Consider the following 8,992-nt stretch of genomic DNA (forward strand, 5'->3'; position numbering starts at 1 on the left):
CCCCTCCCCCCCCCCCCCCCCGAACCCTCTACATCACTCAGTAGGGGCTGGAGCTTTTCAGGAGAGTGGAGACTCAGACCAGGGCATTAATCATCAACCCTTCCTTGATTTTGTAGTAATTAGCCTGCTTACAATACCTGAAAAATGTAGCTATACTCCTTCCAGTTCAGAAGATAGTATGCCCAGAGTAAAGCAGTATGTTGACACTGTCACTGCTTGGTTAGGTAAGCTTACAGTATAGATATGCCTTTACGTGCTTACTTTGCATTTGTGTATCCAACTTCTGGAGCTGGCCACATAATTACAGGTGCAGGAACGCTCAGTGGACACATCTACAGGAAATGCTTACTACACAGTAGACTAATTAGCTGCACAACATTAGAAGTACAACATTTACTGAAATGTTGTACTTCTACATGTGCACCCTTATTAGGCTGGAGTAAACTAATTTACTCTGCAGCAGGCTAGTACTTGTAAATTAGTTAATTAGTACATTACTAATACAAATACTAGCCTACTGCAGAGTAAAAAACTCCACAGCAGCCTGCCAGCTAGCCCTGCACTAAAGCACCATCATATCCCAGCTGGACCCTCCATAGCATGTGAGCCAGTTCAGAGAAGCCCCAGGCTGCCAGGATGACCATCCAGTCCCCTACCAGGTAGGGCTTCTGTACATGCTGCAATCTTAGGTGCATGTGTAAATGCGCACCTGGGAGCAATAAACCTCAGTGTGATAAGCACCAGAGCTTATTGTATCACATTAATATGCATGTACAGATGTGTCTAGTGTCATCTCCCTAAATTTCATTGTTCCATGTTCTTTAAGCCTATGTCACAGAAGTCATAGATCCCTTACATTACCTTCCAGGCATCAAAATATACAAAGAGACTTTCTCTGCACAGGAAAAATCAGATCAGCCTCAGGCTCCCTTCCTCTCTCTCAAAAAAGAAAAAAAAATCTTTTTCATAACATCAACCCAATAATATTAGCAAAACATACTGCTGTCATTGATGAAATAGTTAACTCTTTAACCTTAGATCATTTTTCTTTAAACTTATCATTATCTGTATTATTTTCCTATATATATTTTTTCACTTAATTTTTCTTTCTCCTAGATTTTATAATCAGAACACAGAATTACCAAGCTCATTTTATCCTTACTTACAAAGGAAACCTACTGGGTAACAAAAAGACCCATTCTAACACTAGGAGTACAGTCCATTTATTGTTATTATAGACCCAGCAGGTTTCTCACCACACTGCTATTTATCTCCAGCTGAATCTTCTTTTGAGGTGGCCTCCATTGTTCATTGACATTTAATGAAAAGGGGGATGTGTTTTTTTTTAACCAGAAAGAAAATGATATAATGAAGTAAAAAAAAATCTTCAAAAGACAGTTGTTATAATACATTAGAAAACTGAAATTGAAATATTTGTTATATTTTTTAAATTGTCTCTCAGTATTGCTGGAGAAGGGAAAAAAGACAAGGAACTTCAACACAGCATGGTAGGTAGGAATACAACTTTGTGGAACATTTATATGCAGATTTCCAAAGGAGATCAGGACTGATTTCATTTTCAGTTTTGTGCTGTAGTAGTCTACCTGGAGGTAAGAATACTGATTCCAAAACAAAGTGTTTGAAGGATAAAACAAGAAATTAGCCTGCATGCACATGGCTGGAATGGCTCTCTGCATGCCCAGTGCCTATGTAAATAGTTCTTTTAATGAAAAGTCATTTAATACTACAAATACATAGTCTTCTTGTGTTACTAACCAGAAAATAGTATATGAAACACAGTGGCAGGAGTCAGTCTAGCATGACCCACAACAAAGTGAGAGTATAATTAACAGGTAAACAAAGCAGCTCCTTGAAAAATAGTAAATAGGCAGCATGGAAGACTCTGAGAACTAGGAGTACTAGTTTTAGGCCCCTGGCTAACATTAAAGTAAAGGTGCCATGGGATCTGATGTGTGAGCCCAACAGTTGTGGTTCCTGCCATGCCTCATATGCATCAGATCTCATTATGCCATATCGCCCATGCAGGGGGAGCCTAATGCCAGGCTCCCCCTCTACCAGCAAGTAGCAAGTCTGGCTTCCATCCACAGAAGTGCACCATGGGCTCCCGTGGCTGGAAGCCCCATCAGATGAGTAGGGCTCCCAGGCAAAGGAGCCCATGGTGTGCTCCCCTGGCTGGAAGCTGATCAGCTGACGAGCCAGAAGAGTGCATGGCATGCTCCCCATCTGGGTGGCACAATCAACTAAAGGGCCTCCCAGCCTCTAGAGCACACAGGAGTCTTGACTGGGGCTGGGCACAGACCACATATTCAATTAAAGGTGTGATAAGAACCAGCCACAGATTTAGTCCACATATAATAACTTCATGGCTTATTGATCTTTTTATCATTCCATTAATTCATTAAACATATGGCCAGGTCACTACTGAAGACCTGATTAACCAGTTAATAATGCCGTAAGTGTAACATCTGTTAAGGGCCTTATGTGTGTGTATGCACACATGCGTGCACACACACACACACTGAACAAGTGACAGTAGTGGAAGCAAGAATATGGTCTTCACATAAAGCTGGGAAAACAAAATTTTTTGAAGAAGTAAAACTTTTTCACTAACTCATCTGAGGTAGAAGTAAGATGTAATGCCTGATACAGTGGAATAATAGATAAAAGTGTTGGAGTAGAGTGACCCCCCCACACACGCATCACTTCCCCCCAAAAACAACTCAGAAGACTTGAAGGAATTTTTTTAAACCAACAAATTAAGAAGCTGAAGACAGCATATATGCTTATGCTGCAGAGCAGACCCCAGCAGGCATTTGTAATTTAGAAACATTAATAAATAAAATAGAGTAATTTTAGAGAGGTTGTTCCAGCTCCCAAAAAGATTGCTAAGAACCAGAGATCTAGCCCTTGAAAAATGCATCCGAAGAAAAAAGGTCACTGAACTGTCCAGGAAAAGGATCAAAATAATAACTATTTCAGAGCCAGTACGCTCCAGGATCGAGCTATTTGAAGCAGAACAAAGACAGTTTGACTCAGATGGAGTCAGCAAGGTCAATGGCACCATGGCAACAAACACAAAAGTAAAAATAAGAATGTTCAGTTGAATGCAATGATGCAGGGTTTGTGGTAAACAAAACAGGAGATTAAGTAATTTGAGGTAACAGTATGAGGAAAGAATCATGAACTTAGTTTATATCATAAGAATTGATGACTAACTGCACTTGTAGCACCTCTGTAAATTGTTCTCTATAAATGGCATTCCACTATGTGTGTATGTTGCAAGTTCAGCATGGATTGCTACATCATCTAGGCTTTCCAGATCTTTTGATTAACCTGAGCTTGTTTTCAAATAGGTGTGGGTTATATTTCAAGTGTACTTCACACAGTTTATGAATTTGTGTGGAAACCATACATGTGGTTTGTAATTAGAGAGGCTAATAAAACAGACCATCTGGGTGTTTCCAGCTGAATTTTAATTTGAGTTTGTCTGAATTCTCATGTGAGGGTATTAACCCACATGACCCCAAATTTTCAAACTGAGTATTCCAAGTCTTCGGAAACAGAATCTAAAACTAAGTTTTACAAATCTTTAGTTCTTAAATTACTTCAAAATGTTGTCTATACCCTTCAAGTCATGAGTGGTTTGCAATGTTTTCCTTAAAGCTGCTTATTTTATGCTAATCCAAGAGTAATATTAAGAATAGTATTTTCAACATTTTATCTGAAAAGCAGGGAAGTCAACAAAGAAATAGGAAAGTGAAAACCTTTTTTTTTGTGGTTTTACACTTATAGTGTGTCAATGATGAACAAAATACTAGTAAGCTGCAGTTAGGCTATTACTATAGAAAAGCAGTAATTACAGCAATACAGTGGTATCTCAGGAAAAACGCTAGGAAAGATTGTGTGGTTAAAATAGTTCAGTGGAGGAGTAAGAATTATTTCTCATTCACTTCCTTTTTTTTTCAAAAATGGCATATTCAATTTCAATTTTTTCAGCTTAAAAAATAATCTTTGATTGAGAACAATGGTGCGCACATTTAACCTAATTATCAATTAAGAATTTTTACATGAATTTATGAGTTGTGAATGCACACTTGCATACATGTATTTCTGCAAATCTAGAAATCATTAAATTATGACAGTCACTTACAGCTGAGCAAGCTGAAGAACAGAGAAGATATTGGATTTGTCCAATGTTACTGTGAGACTCTGGTAAAAAAGTTCAGTGTTTAAAAACCCATTCTCCTATCCTAAAATCTTGCAGTAATCAAATGCAATAATTTTAATGCTGTTTTTTTTAATTGAGAGCTTGACAGTTTCAAAATTTCACATCACAAGTGAATATTGAATGACCTCAGAATTGAATAGCAAGATGATAGTCATTTGTTCTAATCAAGGCAAGAATACAGGTTTAATATTAGACCTCTGATAAGTTAGAAATATTCTTTTATAAAATTAACTCAGCTATGATGTGCATAAGCAAAGCATAGTTCTTCAGGGTGTATGGTAAAAGACATAATCCTTTACTGTATTTGTGTATAAAAAAAGAGTTATTGTTACAGAATAAAATATTGTTATATCATGTTGAGTTCAAGCATGCCTAAGGAGTGCATGGAGTCATGAAATCATTTAGTAAGAACGTAAGAATCTCCATTTACTGGGTCAGACCATAGGTCTATCTTACCCAGTATCCTGTCACACAGTGGCAGACAGTAAATACTGAAAGGGAGAGTAAACAGTGTATGACCAAGGGTTTTTTTCCTACTGTTCTCTGGTCACTTACAGCCTTCAGTATTTAAGGTCTAGGAAGTTCTAATTCACAGGTTGTATCCCTAACTCCCAGGCTCAATAGCTACTGATGGCCCATTCCTCCAGTAATTTGTCCAGCTCCTTTTTGAATCTAGCTAAACTGTCAGCTTCCACAACAGCTGGTGGCAATGACACACTGGGCATGTCTACACCAGAAGTTTAGGCTAGGTACAGACAATCAAAAAGCCCAAGGCTGAATCGGTTCTATCTTTGCAGGTTAGTCTACCCTTCACAGATTGAACCGATAAGCAAGTGAACAGACATTCACTTTTGATACTGTAAATGCAGCCACCTACCTGCAATGGCTCAGACCAGAAGCTTGTGGGTGCTAGAGCACACCTCCTAGCTGTCGGCCACCGCTGAAGAGAAGGGAGGGAAGCTACGAGGGAAGCCCTCAGAGGCTTCCCACCCCACCCCACCTTGAGCAAAGGGGAGGCATGACCAGGCTTTGACTCAGCTGGCTGAATATGACATGGGCAGAGGGGTGGTTAAACCCCCACCCCGGCCACACTAAACCCAGCTGGGGTCTGCCTGGCAGGGATAGAGAAGTGGGGGAGAAGCCCTTGGAGTCCTCAACCAGTTGAGTGGGGAGGGGATGGAAGCTTCTAAAGACTTCTGCCCCACTCCCACCAGGCAAACCCCAGTTGGGGTCAGTGCAGGCTAGGGTGATATTTTAAACCTTCCCCCACATCATACTCAGATGGCTGGGCTGGGCCAGGGCCTGGCCATGCTTCCAATCTCTGCTTGAGCGAGAACATGGGAAAAAATCTCTGAGGGCTTCCATCCTCCCCTCCACCAGGCAGATCCTGGCTGAAGTCTGGTGCTAAGGTTTTCCCCCCACTCCCTTCTCTGCCAGGCAGAGCAGTGATATTGTTCCAGCCAGGGAGTAGAGGGGCAGGGCAGACACTGCTCTGCTCGAGGAGACAGCATAGCACAGCCCAGGGCTGCAAAGCATCTTGGGATGCTGGGGGACTGTGTGTTAACTTGAATCAGGAGGGGATCTGGGACAGAAGTTCCATAAATTGGTTTGACTTAAATCAGTTGAGCCTGATACTGTATCCAGCCAGGTTTATCTTAAACCATTTTTGGCCATTTTACAACTGGTTTATGTGTATTGAACTTCTGTTCTGTATTACTTATTTACATTGAATTGCACCTGCCATTTAGTTTCCAATTTGGTCAATCACGCCAGATCCTTCTGTAGTTTCTCACAGTCCATTCTGGTCTTTACCACGTTGAATAATTTTGTGTCACTGGCAATTTGGGCCACCTTTCTACTGACCCCCTTTTCCAGATCATTTATGAATACATTAAACAGCACTGGCTCCAGCACAATCCCTGAGGGACCCCACTGTTTATTCTTTTCCGTCCTTAAAACTGACCATTTATACTCACTGTTTGCTTTGTATCTTTGAGGGAATTTTAATGCATGAGTGGATGATCCCTGTAATCCCATGAATACTTAATTAAGAGTCTCTGTTGGGGGACCTTTTTGGGAAGTCCAAATATACTGTGTCAACTGGATAGCCCCAATCCACCTGCTCATTGACACCACTGAAGAGCTCTAGTAGGTTGGTGAGGCATGATTTCCCTTTGACAAAGCAGTGTTGATTCTTCCTCAGTAAGTCATGTTCTGAAAGGGCCTCTGCATAAGACAGGAACATCTAAAACATCCCAACCAAGAACTTTTCTAACCTGCACTTAAACATTTATAATGAAATACACATCCTCTCCAGTTAGTGCGTGGAAAGAGTTCAGTTGATTTCAATTAGCTTTGTATATGCCCCTAACCACTGCCATAGTTAGCAAAACTGAGACAAGGGATGATGAGAAAACCTAGAATTTTGTTTAATAAAATTCAGTAACTGGTGAATAAAGGGACAGATTATATCCCAGGGTTTAGATGTCTATGTGGATTTAGATCTGTGATTTTATTCCATCTTGTTCATGTCCTGAAAAGTATAGACTTTTGTAATGCACTATCATCTTACCCTAAAAATGGAGTAAAAAAAAACAGCAAGGAGGAGGACTAACATACCTTTATCACTGCCTGTTTTTCAGGGACAAAAGCACATGCCTAATAAGTGAAATAGAATCTGGCCCATAATGTCAAAATACTGCATAAGGTTCAATGCTGGATAGGTTAGTATAGAAATGAGGACAAAAGTTAAGAATACCATGATGATCTAATAAGGATTAAGTAATTCACTTGATACAGGATTCTTCCTCTTTCCCTGGTACCATTTAGCACTTGAAGAATAATAAGTTATTTTCTTCTAAATTGTTCTAGAAGGATACCATTAATGTACCTTTCAAAACAGATATTTTCTGAAAGTACAGTGAAAAGATATGTAATTCACTTCAGAGTTGAAAAGCTGAGTTATTTTGAAACATTGAATAGGCAACAAAAACTTTTTAAAAACAATAACAAACCTCTTCAGCAATTTTCATTTGTAAACTCTGTGAAGCTCATTTTTAGTGGCAAATTTGATGAAATTGCTATTTTGTAAGCATTAAAAATGAAATGGAATTAAATCCTAAGGCAACCAGCTTATTTTTTCTTATTTTTGGATATTTTGCAACCCTGCTTAATCATGAGAATCCAGCTTTAACACCATCATCATTTATATATATTATTCTCATTTTATTTCAGCATAAGTTCATCATAATTTGTGTGAAAAATACAGTCCATTTATTATATAAAATTTTTTTTGCAAGGTAAGAAACACTTTTTAAAAATGAACATATTTTATACAAACAGCAAGGCAGAGGGGCAACGACTGAAGTTTTAATTTCCAGAGTTCTTGATACAGGTAAATGAGTCTTCTCAGCTTTATCTATATCAGTTAAAGTGGTTGCTTCTCCTTTCTTTATTTTATACTTCCATGAGAGGAGGAACAAGACCTTTTTACTCCAAATACAATTAATTCGATTGAGAAAGAAACTAGTCAATAAGAACACGGGACCTTCTGTGGTATGAGAACCTTTAAGAATGTTTTCCTCTATTTTTTCCTAACTCACCTTACTTTAGAAGACACAAGAGCTGTGCAAATTTAGAAGTTCATATTGAAAGATGAAAATCTGAGTGAGATGCCAAAAAAAGTTCACATATTTTTGCAGGCTTTTAAGTACAAAATCTGATGAACTTACAATTCAAATGAACTTTGCTGTAGCAGAGTACCATGAAATATGTATTTAACATGACACTACATGTGTCTAGGGGTGCATACAAGTGTTACATTTAGAACAATAGAATTGAGTTTAGTGCAGTAAAAACCTCTAGGGGTGCGTCCACACATGCAAGCACGTGCACTTGCAGCAGCTCAAATAAAAGCGGTGCAAATTTGAGCCAGGGCTTTTTGCCTCAGCGCATGTGCCCAGACATTCATTTTGGTATGGGGGAATTTGGCCACTCAGGGCAAAATAACCCTGCTTGGCTTCTCCTGGATCTGCAGCCAACAGGAGCTACAGCCTGGGGCTGGCACCTGTGCTGTCCCCAGCAGTATAAAAAGCTGCACTGTCCTGGCCCCAGCAGTACTGAAAACTGTCCTGTCAAGTATCTCAGGGCTACTCAGTCTCAGCAGGTTCTGGAGCCCAGCCAATTGGTACCTGGGGACACTACTCTTTGTGCCAGATGGACTGCTCAAGCAGGCCTGAGAGTTCCCTGCACCCTCTACCCACTGCAGCAGTCTGGGAGTGGGGGCTGCTGCCTGGCTGACCTGCTGAGCACTTGTCAGACCCAGATGGGGAATGCACAGCCAGTAGAGCATCTGCCCCTCTGGGCCACCACTCTGGGCTGTAGCTGCAGATTTGGCCTTTGTGCAGCACTACTGCCACATGTGCCCCCTGCCAGCTATCTGGGCAGCTATTGCTCAGAAGATGTTCCCAGTGTGATGGCCTGCTTTGAACTGTCAAAGCATGTCCTCTTGGTCCTAATTGGCCAGGAGGTCAGCCACCTCCAGCTAGGTCCTAGGTGCCAGGTCTGAGCAGGCTTCTCTGCCTGGGTCCTGTTATTTTCCTCCCTAGCAGGAATTCTAGTGTTCACTATTTGAAAACTGAAAAATCCCTGATAAAAAATCCCCATGGTCACTCTGTAAAATACCCCCAAATCCATGTTCCTCCACAATTAAAACAAAAGACCAGTATGTATATATATATATAT

This window comes from Gavialis gangeticus, unplaced genomic scaffold (genome assembly GCF_001723915.1).
Source record: "Gavialis gangeticus isolate Ggan-Ray unplaced genomic scaffold, GavGan_comp1, whole genome shotgun sequence".
NCBI lineage: Eukaryota > Metazoa > Chordata > Crocodylia > Gavialidae > Gavialis > Gavialis gangeticus.